At 39.2% G+C, this 16,472-nt stretch overlaps 1 long non-coding RNA gene across 5 annotated transcripts in view; it reads left to right on the forward strand.

Moving 5' to 3' along the window:
- LOC136019236 (uncharacterized) overlaps positions 1 to 16,472 on the forward strand; it is a 166,055-nt gene that overhangs the window by 57,228 nt on the left and 92,355 nt on the right. For 3 of the 5 annotated variants that reach the window (XR_010614782.1, XR_010614785.1, XR_010614781.1), the window contains exon 2: positions 417 to 553. This is a non-coding gene — a long non-coding RNA (uncharacterized LOC136019236). Of the gene's footprint in view, positions 1 to 416; positions 554 to 1,974; positions 2,065 to 2,150; positions 2,370 to 6,364; positions 6,679 to 16,472 lie in introns of those variants that run through there. The other 2 variants (XR_010614784.1, XR_010614783.1) reach the window with 2 other exon arrangements.

A 16,472-nucleotide genomic window follows, 5' to 3' on the forward strand; every position in this document is an offset into this window, starting at 1 on the left:
CGTGCACCACAAGGTACTCAGAGGCATGTGAGATGGAGTTCTATCAAGAAGTGTCTATCAGGAGGAAGTGGGAGCATCAGACACTGAGAGGCATTTTGAACTATCCAATTTTTCCTCTGATGTTCATATACTTTAAATCCTTCGCTTATAGTTCCTGCTCTAAGCATCACGTAATAATGCTATATTCAACACAGACTTCTGTCTGGGTAGAATTGGAGTATTTTTGGTGTTCATTGGCAATCTCAGAGAGTCATGGCAGCGTAGTTTGATCTCCTCCCAAATACAAATGCAAAGATGTTCCCTCTTCTTTTCTGACACAAGAAGAGTGAGTTTGTCTGGTGAACCACTTATACCACTTTCTGGAGCACTTTTATTTCCTTAAAAATCTAACATCCAAATTCTATTAATTTATTTAGGTTGTGAGGTCCAGTGAAGCTTGGAGCTGTGTGTGGGGGTGTTTCCCTGAAGGAGCTGCCAGTGAAATATATACAGCTGAGCTGACTGCAGCACTTCTTACTAGAGCATACTGTCAAGAGGATGAATGAATAGCATGGTAAGGATCTTTAGTTTCTGTTTTCAGTCCTCTGTTTGTGGTCACTCTAGAATTGAAAGTGTCAGCCACAGAGTAAACCTTGTTAATCCATGGTTTCACAACTGCAGTACGTTCTGATTAGTATTGCTGTGGAAAAGGGTTTCAAAGCAAATCACAGGGCACTTCTCTTAAAATGAAAACCTTAGGAACCTCAGACTTGAGCTGCTTACTGGAGCTGTACCATGTAAACCTGAGTGTGTCCTGTGTGCTTGAAAAGGAGTTAATCTGCATGACAAAAGTTTATCTGTGTCCAAGGTCGAATAAATATCTCTTATTTACAAGTTTTTTCCAAGTTGTGAAATACTCAGGGCAAACCATGCTTGATCCCATTTGTGCTCAAAAATGCTCTTCAGGCTAGTAGAGGTAGCAAAAGTGTCTTCCAAATGGTCAATACATTGGTACCAAGTTTCAGCATAGTTCCAATTTTGCTAAACTGAATGTCCATTGTGATGCAGAATTGTGTGTGCTGCTATTTTATTTCAACTGAATAATGAATATATGCTGTTACTGATTACATTAATATGTAATTATTACCATGAGAGTCTAATCCTCTGAAACCATTGGTCACTTGATGTATGTTCATTAGCTACAAATGCTTCTCATTTTCCAGTTGTATTTTATCATTTAATTGCTTTACTCTATTCAACATCACCCTTTTTTGATCTCCTTTTAATCATTATTTGGAATAAGAATTAGCCCTTAAACAAACAGTGCCCCAAATCTATCTTGCTTCCTTGTATGTAGTGATGACCTTGTCGTGGACAGGAATGAAAACCAGATAGCTGTTGCTTCAGAGTTATAGTAAGAGTTCTCTTAACTATATTTGAAAATTGCAGTTAAAAAATCTCAACAATTTTTCATATTGTAAATCAACAGATTATATTTTTGAAGGACCCCAGATTCTAGAAACTCCCAATCCTCTGAGACCATAGTGGAAACCTTTCCTTAACCGTAAAATATAATAAAGTCCATATTTCTATCTCTGAAAGAGATCTAGGCTCTAATAATATCTACAGCCTTTGAAGGAATCAAGTTTGTAAGTGTTCTAAGCACTTTTCAAAGTGGGAGTTGGTGATTAAGAGAGTGATATATGACTCCCAAAATCACATGGCAAAGAAAAGTATCCTCGCTGGAGCTGTTTGAACTGGCCTGTAGCACTGCAGCAGGAATAAGGAAGACCAGGATTGGGGAGCTGTCTGTGAAAGACATGGGAACCCAGGGTGGCTCTGCAATCCGCCCCCAGTCTGTGCGTTTGCTTTCCTTCCGGAGGAGACTTGGACAGGAGAGTGGGGGGTTACGAGGGTATCTGGAGATGGCCAGCAAATGCACCTGGGGATTGGTTTTGCAGGTTGCAAATTGTGATAACTCTCTTCGCTGTTAAGGCAACAGATACTGCTTGGTGCCCACTTCAGAGAGGCAATCCGGTTCCTCCTAGTAGAATGACATTTTCTTCGCTGCAGTGAACTGCATTTGTAAGCCCTTAATATTTACATGTTTTGTCATAAAATTAATGAGCATCCGCCCCCTTAAAAATCTCATTAAAGTTTGTCTTTGGCAGGTTGCCTCCCAAAGTCTTGACAGCACTTTGGGTGCTGATGATCTGATCGGAGCATCTTCTCATTCCCTCCTCCTTCCCCATCTGTTTGTATCCACCTCTTGTGTTACCAAAATAAACCGGGGTAGGAACTGGTTCTTCTGTTTTTCTTTGGTGCAATGCTCTGTGGCGCACAACTTCTCTGCGGTATGAGTTGGCCTCAGCCTGTCGCTGCTGCATCATCTCCCCTGCCTAAACAAGTTACTTGAACAGTAAGCTGCATGCTGCAGCATACTATAATGTAAATAACTGTTGTGCTTTCCTGTGTATAACATGCATCTCAGACCAGTCATTTATAATAATAACTCTGGCGACTTGCTTAAAACCAGAGGTCAAAGTAGAGGGACTGTTGAGTTGGTGAACAAAAGTACGGAAGATCAGAGGCTGAGGAACTTGTAGGGGGATAATGAGGTCTGGTCTCTCCCCTCTGTAATCCACACTGTTGCCAAATTGTGAAGGAGGGAGTGATGGGAAGCTTGTGCACTATAAATATGAAAATATAGCTGTATTTTAAGAAATTTTAACATACTTCATAAAATGCTGCTCTTTGTCTACTAATTTACTGTGCTCTGAGATGATACAAGCAACAAAGGAAGAAAACTGGAGGCTCAAACAGCCTACAGTAGCAAATTCTTTTGTGCCTTTGAACATGTTAACATTAGAATTCATTAAACAGTGCTCTGGGGGTTGCAGCCATCATTTAAAACCGCCTCCTTTAAACAAATAAGAAATGGTATAGCCAAATGCAAGTAAGATAAAAATATAAATCAGTGGTTCTTTGGTAGCTGTTTATTAAGGACTTGTCTGTAGGCAATTTTACAACAGACTGCATAGTCATGCCTATTCAGTGGGCTTTCAGAAACTGTGGAGATAGTTGTTGTTTAGGAATGTCAAAGAACTTTTGTAGTCGTTATATAGCTCTGGTGAACAATCATTAATCATCTTAAAAATAATTGGGGACAAATAATGTAATAAACTGCCCCTGGATGTATTTCTGTATCATCAGCCAGCAGTTATAAGTGAAAGGCAGAAATGGTGCTCCTAGCTAGTTTTGTTTAAAACAGCAGGAATGAAGAAAGAATTATCAGGATGTGAAATGCATTAAATCATGACAAGAGAATTCCTTTCATCTTGAGTATGGCTGCTGACTGTCAATAACTGAGATTAATGCTACAGGAAACAAAGAAGAAATGTTAAATATAATGACATTTAAAGAAGAGCAATAACCAGTTTATTAAAGGAAAGTGGTTTGAACTCTGCGAGTCTGGCAAATGCAGTTTCAGAAGCATTTTAAGATACTATTGCCTCATCTAAATCATCATAGGAGTAAATTAAAATATATCCCGTAAATTAAATCTGGTCTCTCTTTATTATTATCTCCTCTAAGGCATATGCATGCTCCTAATTTTCAAAAGGAACTCAAATGACTGTGAGCCTGAAATTCTGTATCCCCCCAAATTGCCACTTCAACAACTTTCCTGTCTGACGAGAACACTGAAACAGTGCCTGATTTAGCAGTGCATGTTCCATTAAGTATGAAATTGAGCTGGATTGTGGGTTTTTTTAGCTTTCTTTTCTGTCCCATAACTTTCTCCCTTTCCCAAATGTAATTGCAGCTCCTGGCAACCCTCGGTGCTGCTGCTCACAGGAAGTACAGAGCCAGGCTGGTGAGAGCAACTCTGTGCCTGCAGCCAGGGAGTGTGTAACCGTTTAGTTTAGCCACTGTTTCAGTTAGTGCTGTGGCATTAACCTGGGTGTTTCTCACCTCCAGTGAATTAATTTCTTCCAAGTTCTGGAGAAATCCTCTTTCGGACTTCTAAGCCTCATTGCCTTGGGAAACGTAGCCAGAAACATCTCATGGTTCAGTAACCTTGGCAGAGACAAAAAGACTCTACTCTTAATGGGCGATCTAGAAGGAATTTCCCCTCACGGAACCTGGTTGGCAGAAATGTTGATTACAGGCACAGGATCTCTACAGTTCAGGGTGCTCCAATATTTAAATACAACCTACTTTATAAATTTACATTATGGAGCCTTAAGGATTGAAGGGCCCATCTGTATAGAGAAGGTGGCTGTACCTTTGGTCTAAAACTGCAGTATGCTTGTGAACTGGATGCCTCTAATGATCTTATGGGGCTCAGTGCCATTTACCACTTGCCTACTCCTACCACCACGTTCTTGCTTGAATATTGCATTTACTCCATTAATTTCTTCTCCATTAATGTTATCATTTTCTGTCACTCAGCTGAAGTCCTATGTATTCTCCACCAGTGCAGCTGTGCATGTCAGTCTCTCTTTGATGTGCCCTACTTCTTTTAATGAATTAATTCCAAGGCTAGATGATCCTTAAATCTGAACAATTTAGATTGTGGTTTCTCTAGGGCAAGCAATATGCACAGTTTTGTTTAGTGCACATCCTTCTTTAGTGATGATAAATCTCAGCAACTCTAATGAAAATTATAACTGATGTCAACAAAAGATTCTGTGAAGAAGTTATTTCAGCTGAATTCAGCATGGGAGAAAAGTTTAAATGTCTGTTCTTTGGAGGTTCTGTGACCTGCTCTGTGGAACCAGAGATTTAGCCATATTCAGGGATTTGGTAGGACTGGATGCCCTTGCTTCAAGGCCTCTTTGTTAATTAAGAAACTAGAATCGTTTTGCGTCATGCAGTAGCCTAGGTCTAATGACGCTGCTTATAGCATGTGTACCTGCTTGTTGATCTTATCTATGTAACCATGATTTGAAAGAGGGAATGAACAGCACTGGAGAATACTAATGGCTTTTAGTGGAGGCAGATGCTCTGTGGCCTTGCTTTCTGAATGGCTTATGAATGTAGCTCAAAGTAGAATCGGGTCCAGTTATGTGACTTGAGCAACTACATCTTTATTTTATGAAACTGATACTTGGTAAGCTTATATAACCTTCATTCTTTGTAGAAAAAAAACATGACTGACATAGGAGGCACCACATGACATTGGCAATATTTCTGTAGCACATAGTAGATGAACTGAATTTTCCTTGTTCTGGTCCATAAGAGAGCATGGATGATGCTGTGCTGTCTGATTTGTGCTTTGCTTTTTCCTGCATGGGAGAGCCACTAATCAGACACTGAAGTCAGTGTAGGATTGGGGATTTTTTGTTTTTGGGTTTGGATCCTTATTTTCTGATGTGCCAGAATTTGATGTTTCACATTACATAGATGGGTCTTAGTGTTTGAAAGATTACTTCATTGATCCAGCATTTATGGATGTGAACATAAAGTTCACTGGCTTCTACGAATCAGCATTCTGTGTGCATCTAGACTTCTGACTTTGTTCGCAAATAATAGAGTATGGTTCTAATACTGTTTGTACTACTGTATTCATATTGAGTGAAATGAAGATTCTTACCAATTCAAGCACAACAGTATGTGGATTTAGAGGAAGAAATGTTTCACTGAGCAGGTTATCAAAAACTGAAAGGAGAAAGTAGTTTTTTAGATTAATTGATCCTGTTATGTTTGTCACTAAAAATAAGAGAAAGCTCCTAAGCAAATGAAAGCAAGGTTCTGGATGACATAGCCTAAATAAACTTCTGTCTGAAGTGATGTTCTGTTGAGAATGAAGCCATCTGTAAGGAGTGAAAATACAGCAAACAGAAGAATACTCTTAATAGGGATCTGAGATTCTTTTGTTTGTGAGATGGTATTGTCTAAGCTGCATAAAAAGTGGTGGTTGAATTGGGCTTATGCTGTCAGTAGGCACATTCTCCACAACTACAGTGAAGCTAGGGATGTTAGGGTAAATTGAGCTGGGCTCTAGTCTGTGGAAGTGTGATTTCACCTCCTGTGTGCATTGAGGTATGGAGGCTGAAGCTGCAGGGGGCTTTTCCAGCCTGGTGCAACATACATGTGCATGTTGTTCTCATCTTCATATTGCACCCAACTTGTTCTATTTTGGGCAGCAAGGGATGAGCGTGGAGATGAAGATAAACTGAATAAAACTCAGAATATGTAGTTAGGCATTCCGCTACTACACCAAATTTGGGCTTGTATAATATGACACTGGATAAAGAGTTGAAAGTTATTGATGGAGGATATCCCCAACTGTGCCTTTATTTTGAGAAGTCATGTGCTTCTCTGTGTATCATACTGCAGCCATAAATTAAGCTTTGCACTAATATTTCACCTGCTCTTTCAGGTGAAGGGAATATTCTCTTAGCAATGATGGTGAAAGAATACAGAACTGCTTCTCCCTGTTGGCTGAGATGCCACAGGAACATTTTACCCGGCTGTGCTTCACTCCAAAGCAAACTGGCTGCACCAAAAAGAGTTTCCCCATCCTGAGCCTGAATGATTTTGTTTTCCTTGTCCATTGACTTCTCAGCTTCAGGTGTGGGATTTTTTCTTTTTGTTGGTTGTGGTTCTGGTGTTTTGTTGATTTTCTTTTTTTTTTTTTCCCTTAGTTTTTGGTGTTGGTTTTTGTTGTGGTTTGGTTTTGTGGTTTGAGGGGTTTTGTTTGGGGTTTTTTTTGTTTGTTCTCTTAAAGCAGAATAAAAATGTTTTAAAACTGGGCTATTGTAGGTTTTAAAATATGAGAAAATAGCATAGAATTAAAAATATTCAAAATCCAAGTAAAAGACAGTGTTTTGTTCAAATTGGGTACTTCTCTTTTGTTCTGAAGGAGATTTTGGGGTCTTTATCTGTGGTGTTCTCAGGACTTGAAATATTACTTTTCAGTAATCTGTGTTGGGAGATTAGTAGGTTGAATGCATAGTTTTCCATTCTCATAAGAGACAAGAGTTTTGAATAGTGGCCTCAGACTCCTCTGGGGCTCTCAGCTTAAATTAACTTCTGCTGGTTCGGTGGTCGAGGTGTTTTTTTATCTTTCCTTCTAAATGGTTGAGAATACCATAAGGGTAGCTAGCAGGAATTTTTCTCTTATCTATTGAATTTCACAAGGATTAATGAAGATGAAATGGGAGCTTTTGTTGTAGGAACTGAGTGAATCTTATGGCCTTTATAGCAAACTATTTGTTGATGTAGTAGAAATTGTGTTTCACTAGCAGGGTAATTCATCAGCATCAGACACCAGTAGTACTGTATGTGCTGAAATCAATTCTGTGTGGGGTTCAGAGCACACTAGAAATCTTATGCTTTAAAATAGCTTTCTGTATATGACAGAGAAGAATTAAATGATTACTGTAAACTGAAGTAAACAGACATGCTAAGATATGTTAAGCTTTATCAATAAAAACTATTTAACAAAAAAACCCAATGCATTTGGCCATTTTAATTCATGTTGGCTTTAAATACTTCCATTTTCTGAAAGACTGTTTGGGGAAAATTTTATCATGTTGAGCTTCTCGGACAATATGGTCATAGATGAAAAATGTCAGAACTTCTATTAACTGGAAGCAGTTTATATGCTGGTAAATGATGTATGAGTACAATGGGCCATGATGGTCAAGACACAGCCCAGCATAGGTTTTCCCTGGCTGGTGCTCAGAGGTTAGCAGTCTTGTGCTCCTCTTCTTCCTCTGTTTTTGGAAAGCCTGTGGGGAGTACATCCATGCAGCCAGAGGCAGAAATTGGGTGCAGCCAGGTGAGCATCACTGGACAGGCCACAAAGGGGTATGAAATATGGACTGAGACATAAATGGCAGGGGAGCAATGAGGAGTGGGAGAGTGTGAATACATCCAGTAGTGAAGAGAACGACCGGCAGATTTATGTTCTAACAATATTTATGTATATGAAAGTTCTCATTAAGCTTGGCTGGACTGTGGATGAGAAAGGGCTCATGGATGAGCTTGAGCTTTGTCCCACAGGTTTGTGATTATTAAAAAAAAATAAATAAACAAAAAGGACAGTTTCTGAAATATTTTTCCCCAGAGTTTGCTGTATATGCATGTTATGTATGTTAAGAGGAAAATTTAACTATTATTGAAGATAACAAACACTAATTGTGTGCTAAATTGAGCCTGCATATACACATTTCTCCTATTTTATAATTGGTCAAGCTGAGCCATTCACAGAAAGAACTGCTTAAAGCTGAATGCCTAGGGCATAAAAATTACCCACAGTTGGAAGCTAATAATATCATGAAGTAAGGCAAAATAATATTTGTGCTAAAAGAAAGTATTAATTAAACTCTTCACAAGATATTGTTAGATTCCTCATATTTAGAGTCTTGCTAAAGGTTCAGTGAGACACATCAGTTTTCCATTAACCACATAGTCATTTCTGGCTTGAGTTTCTGCAGACAGCTGTTTTGCAATGTGCGTACTTTGGAACTTATCAAAACCCTGATGTTAGTCACACTCAGTAATATTAGAGAATGTTATTAGTTCTGTTATTTCCAGAGCAAAAGCATGCCCAGTCTTAACCTGAGAAATTTGCTTTGAAAGTGACACACCTCTTTTTCTTCAAGCTTACTAGGAATATAAGCTTAAAGAACCACTTGTTTTAAGCCTGAGGTGCATATATGTGTGGTGCAGTTGCCATGCTGGAGAGAAGGGATGCCATCCAGAGGGACCTTGGCAGACTTGAGATCTGGGCTAATGCCAACCTCATCAAGTTCAGTAAAGTCAAATATAAGGGTCCTGCATGTTGGTCAGGACGATCCTAAGCACAACTGCAGGATGGGTGGAGAATGGTTTGAGAGCAGCCCTGAAGAGAAGGACTTGGAAGTATTGACAAGAAGCTCAGCAAGACCTGTAGTAAATATCAAGTATGTTTCCAAACAGCTGGTTGGGGTACACAGAGTGCTGAAGCCATATGATGCTAATATGTTCACTGGCTTTGTCAATTAAAAATAACTGTGTGCCACATTGTTAAGTTCTGTCACTTGGTTAGAAGGAAAACATGAGCTGGGACAACTAAAGAAATGTAACTGGGGGCATTGTGGCCTGATGTTGGTCTGTGAGGCATTTGGAAAGCACTGCATGAAGCCTGTGCTGGGCTGGCTGTTACCAGACTTCTGGGGTAACCTGTGAAACTGTACATGTAATTAGGATGATTTAATTTCCAAAAAGAAATTGTGTGTGCATAGGTAAGAGTATCGCACATTATAAGATTTATTACTCTATTTAGAGATGAACACCCAACTTACCCAGATGCCCATGAGCATTGTACTGCCCAGGCAGCATTACCCTGGGGGAGGGATGACTGCAGCCGTGTGGTAGTCCTGGTAATAAAAATGTGCTGATGAATGTAAGTGATTGTTCTGACTTAGATCTAAGATTTGTCTTCCATGATTTCTTTTTTTCTTATGGGAGAAAAATTAACCTCATTCTGTCCCTAAGAGAGGGTCCCTAAGTTTGTATTCAGAAAGTATCTACTGAATTATATCTGCTTACAAAAGTCAACCTTTTAATAATACCCTCCACTAAACTGAGTCTTGGTATTTTTCCTGTGTGGTCATACCTGTGGCATGCCATATACTGAAGGAGCACTTGGAAACTGCAGAGTCTGCTTCCAGCTGCAGCCCAGATGTTGCTAGCTTTTGGTGCCACTGCTTTCTCAGCAGACATGGCTTGCAGCTAGAAAGTACCTGCATTCTCAGAAGCTGAAATGGAGAAGGCCAAAATGAACTGAAGAGATGGAGGTACTTGTGTATAGTGTGCCACAGTTCATTACATATTTATTGTCCCAATCTTTAAAGATGGGCTAATGGAGAAGGGGAACTAATCCTGTGGGTGTTGAATCTCTTCTGATAATGAGAAACATAAGCATAAAGTTGCAGTAAAGCAGGACAGCCTTGGAAGAATTTTCCTAGGAGTAAGCTTTTTTCCACCCTCCTGTGCAAAACAACTAGAAAATTTCCATTACAACCATGCTCTTCACCCGAGTTAATAGCTTTGTATCAGGGCCTCACTTGCCCGAGTAGCCTTCCTCAGAAGACAGATAAAATTTTGTATGCTTTGAACTTCAGCTTTGACTTATGTTCTGTAATTCTTGCTGTTTGTTTTGTCAGTAAGGAGAGAAAGATGGAAATGTCTCATTGAAAAAATTGAATAAGTAAACACACTACTGAATGTGGCCCAGGGAAGTTTAACTGATCATATATATTTGGGCTTAGATATTTATGGTTTTTGCTTACCAACAGATGGATCCCCTTCCACATACCGCAGTTTTAGAACATACCCCAATGATGTGATGATAATGTTCTTCATATCTTAGTTAGACTTAATTAGTCTTAATATCAAATTTATGAGTGTTGTTCCAGATCCCAGTGTTTTTTCCTCTATGGTTCATTGCAAGGATTCCTGAAATCCCTTTATCTGGAGCCAATAATCTCTCTCAAACACATTGCTTCTGTCTGCTATTAGATTGAACAGAATCGGTATCCAGGAAGATGTTCTTAGGGGTTAGACTTTGAGGTTTCTCTTTCCAAAAAGTGTCCTCATTCACCAGTTGGGCATTCACAGGCAAAAGGAATGGCTGTAACCACAGAGTAGAAAGGAAAATGGGGAAAGAAACAGTTTAGTTTGTTTGTAAAAATGTACATAATCGAGCCACATGCTTGTTACTCTCTTCCCGGCTTTGTTCCCTTTAAATATTTTTGGTTTATAAGAGAACTTGGTTATGTTGTGTTTGCCAGAGGAGTAATTGCAACTGCAAAGAATGGAAACAGAGAGAAAGCTTTGAGCAGAGGTTGTGGAACAGCCAGGCCACTGCAGAAGCAGTCTCTTGGTTTGTTTTTACTTACTATGCTGCTTTTTTCCTACAAAACAACTGGCAGTAAATTCAAGAGCTAAGGAAGTTTCTAGTCTCTTGCAAAAAAAAAAAAAATCCTACCATTCTGAGAAGGGATCGTAATGCGATCTGAATCCATTGTAGGTTGAATGATAAATCTCATCCTTTATTACCTTATGGTGGCACCAGCCACAAATTTAAGCTACATTTGTAGACTGAATTAGGGTTCTGAAGTGGCACTGAGAGCCGATTTGTTTTCTCCTTGTGAACCAGTATCAGTAAAATCATAAAACAGATTGCTTGAAAGATGCTTGTGTGTATTGAGAGTTTGTCATTGATCTTCAGAATGTATCATACATCTCTCTTTCACAATTTCTTCCAAACTTTGGGTTTGTTTTTTTTTTTTTTTTAAATAACTTATTTTCATTGAGCTATGCTCTTCCTAAACTTGATCTAGCTGCAGTCTGAAGTAAGAGCCTCGCTCTCTTTTTTCCCTTGAGCATTAAACCTCAATAAGTGTTAGACTAGAATATTGGCAACCAGAATACAGAGGAACTTGCATTATCATCAACTGTCATTCTGATCTGACAATGCTGTATTATATTCTCAATAGATCCTTTTGTGAGCAAACAATGAGTGGCATAAATGGCTGTGCTGGTCTGACATGGGGAATTTGGCTTGTCAGTTAAAGAAGAATAAGGCAAAAATTGTATACATGGCCAAAATATTTAGCATAAAACTACTTGTGCTTCTCCTCCCTGCAAAAGGAAAAAGAAAGTTAAGAGGGAACAGAGGCATATATTTAACAGATGGAAGAGGCTGCCTGATTGTACTACCTCTGTCAGCACTGTCATCTTCTGATAAATGAAGTGCCCTGCATTTGCTGCACAGCTGTGGATACTGGAGGGGAAACTGGAAATGCCTGTTGTTCAGTAGAAAAGCAAAGATTATTTGTGTGAGCTCTTCACTTATCAAGTGACTCCAATATGTGTGGTGGCAGGGCTGCTGGGTAAAGGATTGGGGTTACATTCTCCTGGAGTAGACCTTCTTACAGGCTCTGACCTTCCTCGGCTCATTGCCAGGAAAGCAGTGCATTTCAGCAGAATAGAGCCTCATGAAAGACACATTCCCAGTCACAAAGGCCTTATTTAATATAGCAGAAATATAACAAATTTACTTGCAGGGCTCAGTTCCTTTAGAGTGGCTTAGAAATGGTCTGGATTATATGACAATTTAGTGTACTTAGAAAAAGAAAAGCATCTTTCAATCAACTTTAAATATGGAAAAAATCTTTTTAGTATGAAATTATCACTAGTAGCATGACTGTAATTCTGTTCAGTAGAAAATCTCCATAGATACAGTAATTTACCTGTTATATCACTTTATTATGTCTTTCTTATACCCGACCTTTGTGAGCTGATATTAGTTACATGGTACTTCAGCCTTTCTTACAGTGCCAGAATGTATTTACCTATCCAGATCTTTTGAGATCTGTATATCTACTGTAGTATAATGTGGAATAAGACCTCTCTTTTCCATTGGAAGCTTGTATCAGTACTGTGACCTTACATGAAGTAGAATGTAGATAATAGATGTAAACTCAGCTATAGCATCAGTCAATTAAAACGCTTGCCTGGTTGTAAGGTTTACAGGTGCTTCAGAGACATGCTTTAATTACAGGAGAGTTGTTTCGGAATGGTCTTATATGTGATAGAACAGTGCTTGGAGGTGCAGCACAGATCAGAGCTTTTCTGGTGTAGCTGCAGTGCAGACTCAGTAAAAATTTAAAAAGCCAAGAGAAATGTGAGTGATAAAAAGGAACTGGGGAAAACTGTTTTAAAGTGGGGAAGCTGTGGCATGTTGGCTAAGGCATAGATTGCATCTGAGTGGATTCTTAATTTGGCACTTTCACAATAACAAAATAGTTTCTCTTGAGGGAGAGCTTCTTTTTGAAGAACAGACTTTAAAACATCACTTTTTTTTTTCTTCTTCTTTATCAGAGGATGATTTTTAAGCTGTCTCTGTATTTTATCATAACTGACCAGTCTGGAATTAGAAACACAACTCAGTAATAGAAATTGCTTCTTTTTTAACTCTGTAGTACATCCTGTCCAGAAATGTGCTTGGGGATGGCAATGCTTATATGTGGATCATTAACTAAGCATTCAAGGTATTCTGACCTAACCCACTTTCATAAGATTAAATTAAATAGAAATCACAAAATAACTAGCTTTACAGATCTTTTCACCTCAGTCATTTTGTACTTGTATTGGTGGAATTAGACATTTACAGTAGACAAGGTGATTTCTTCAGGTAAGAAAAAACTTAACATCATGTCAGGAAAATAACTCCTTTTGAAAGTGAAGGAAGCCAAGAAGACTATAGTGAAGGTGAATCACCTTAAGCATAGGCTGTGTAATGCACCTAGAATTGAAGATCTGGCCTGTGAAAATAAAAACAATTTGGATAACATCCATGAGACCTCTGCTGCCTGAAAAGCCTAGGTCAAAAATGAAGTACAGTGGTGACAGGACTTTAAGTTCATTAGACATTGGCGGTTTGATCAAAGACTACAGTCATGGTTGTATGCATCTCTGGGCATTTATTGTCCGTTTAGCAGAGACAAAGTAGAGGAAAAAGTGAATTTGTTTTTAACGTCTTCTCTCTCATCTACTTTACCTTTACCAGAAGATGGGAAAGCAGGGCTGACTGCCTTCCATCGCTGATGGTAACGAACAAAAGGTCCTATTCAGATTTTGTACTCAAGCCAACATGTGCAAATTCTGGGGTTAGAAATATCACTAGGGCTTAGCAATATACACTCAGTGAATCCCATTTCCAACACAGAATCTCACCATTCCAATAAGAAGTGTCCCTTTTCATAGGGCATAGAACCACGAGCTAGCTTACTACTAGCTAAAGCACCAGCAAGATGTCTGTACTCTGAGAATTCAGGACTTGGGGGAATTAGTATACAGTATTAGTGACATCAGAGGTGTAAATGCCAATGTTAGCACGGAATTAAAGCCAGGCAGCAGGTAACATACACCCAGCAGCTTTGAAAGACCCTTTTGCACCACAGCATCTTTTGTAGCATTGCTCATTGTTGCTGTCATCTGTGCCTTCAGGGCTCTCAGTCTTACCCTCAGCTTTTGAAATACCTATTTTTGAAGACAAGCTGTGAGCTAATGAATGATTTTTTTGCACAACAGCTTAAAAATCTTGGAGAAAGTAAAGTGGTGCAGTGTTTGCCTGTGGAGCTGCAATGCTGATAGGCTGCAGCACACCTGCAGCTGTATAGTATCAGCACAGCAGCTTCCTTTACTCACCCTCCTGGCCTTTGCTAGTAAGAGAGACTCCTTTTACTTCCTGGAGCCCAAGTTTCAGTGAGCTTTCTGTCTGTATTTAAATAGATTGAGGAACAGGGGAGTTCCAGTTGTGTTAGCTTTGTTTTGGGTTTTTTTTCTTGTTTTTCTTTTTAAAAGCTATTTTTCTTACATATTTCAATAAGAACCTGTGACTGTTTCCTCAGCTGGCTTAACTCATCATCATTCCACTGGCTTTTGTGGAGCTATACCAGCAGAAGGTAGCTAAGTGCATGGCTGGGTCACCCACTGTGCAGGGAAGGGAAAAAGGAAGGTGATTTGTAGGCTGTGTGAATGGTCTGTGATCACACCTACCTATTTTTGTGTTAAAAAACGGTGTTATGACAAAATCTTGATTCAAAATGAGGGAACTGTAGTAACCTGGGAAAGCAAAAGTCTTCTGCTGCTGCCTACATCTCCATTAACTTAAATACCAACTGCCTCATGGAGAACTGAAGTGGCACTCATGCTTACTTCTGCTGTTGCCAAAGGGTCAGGTTTCTGGGAATAGCCATCAGGTGGGAGTTGAAGGGTTTGGGGTTTTTAGTCTGGCCCTAGTTATCCTGATGACAGCTTTAATTTTTTTTTTTGGGGGGTCTTAACTCCTAGAGATACTTGCTGCAGAAGGTATTTTCCTGGGAATCATGTAACTAAGTAAATGTTTAACTCCACTCTTAGAAATATGGCTTAGTAAGGTGGAGCGTTAATTCCAGATGTCAGAATGTGTGCAGAAAAATCTAAAAGCTTCAAAAAGTAGAAGCAGAGTTGCTTCTTTTCTTACTCATTTTTGCAAAGCTGTGCCTCAAGATTGTCACTGTCTTGAGCTGTTCTGATAAAATCCTTTAACAAACCAGCAGCTATTGGAAGTAGAACTAGTTGGAGAGGAAATTGGAGATTACCACAGTTAAGATGGCATAACTGAAAAGTGAAAGTTTAGACACACATTCGTCAATCTTGCTGTGATGTCTTAATGTGTTGGTCCAACTCACATTTCCCAAAATTCCTGTGCTACCTCTTTGCCAGAAGTTTCCAAACTACTTTTTAATGGGCAAGAGGAAAAAAGCAGGTGCCTGCTCCTTGCTCCCAAGGAAACTGAGTGCATCGGATTATATCCATCACATGGGGGTTAGCAGCCGAGCACCAGCTTTGCCCTTGGTGGTGCGTTGGTGCATCCCTCCTGTAGTGTGCTGTGGGGTGGGAAGGGCTGGTGGGGAGCTGGCACATAGCAGAGGGAAGCTGGCAGTGCTTTGGGACACCACTGTGTGTCACAGCCTGCTTTTAAGCATTTCCTTTAAAAAATGCTGCAGTAAAGAAATATGGTGCACTTGGTATTGCTGCTTTCCCTTTTAATGGGAGTAGCTTTTGGTACCGTTTGCCATATGGAAAGTGTTTAGTCTGTTCTTAACCATAATTATTCTTTTATATGGTCTTGGCCCTTTAAGCTCCTTCTGACATTCTTGCCAGGTAATGTAAAGTACTTTTATGGGAAGTTTTGTTTATAAAATTAATATTCTTGCAGATAGTGCATTTTTAAGGCCAAGAAATAAAGTTTTCAGGATGGTTGCACTTTCTTATACTATTATATGCGCTGCATTACCTTGAACAATTCGTAGGCCACTGTATAGTGATTTCTTATTTTAAAATATGACCATTGCAAGTAATTTCTTTGCTTTTCTATAAAGAAAAAGACATACTTCTATGATGCTGAGAGACTGAGTACTGAAATCTGTGATTTCCTCTGTGCTTAGTTTTGAAATGCCATTTAGTAGCTGTTAGCTCTCTTATTTTTGCTCCATTTTTAAACAAATCTGAGAGACAGTAAAATTAGACTTCATTTTCTTTGAGAAGAAGCAATGGTCCATGCATTTGCATTGAGTTTGGAGGAGGTTTATGCTATTTTGTCAGCTGGTGAATTGGAATCAATACTTCAGTAGTCAGCTGTCACTTTAGAAATCAAATTTGCTTGTGATGTACTGAAACAATGTTACAGTTTTCTTTATTAATAGTCCTTTATAGAAGTATAGGAACTTTCACTTCAGGGTCTCAAACCATCTTAATAAAGTCAAAGGAAAAATTCTAGCTCCTTTTCTTGCAGATGGAAAAATCAAAAAGCTGGATAGATTGCCAGGGTAGAGATAGACTGCCAGGGTAGAGAACCTATATGTGTATTTGAACAGGCACAGTGACCATTCCTGGCCCTGCAGCCATGCTATGTAGTTGCCTGTGTCCATGTTACTAAGCTGTTA

This window comes from Lathamus discolor, chromosome 9 (assembly GCF_037157495.1).
Source record: "Lathamus discolor isolate bLatDis1 chromosome 9, bLatDis1.hap1, whole genome shotgun sequence".
In the NCBI taxonomy this organism is placed as follows: domain Eukaryota; kingdom Metazoa; phylum Chordata; class Aves; order Psittaciformes; family Psittacidae; genus Lathamus; species Lathamus discolor.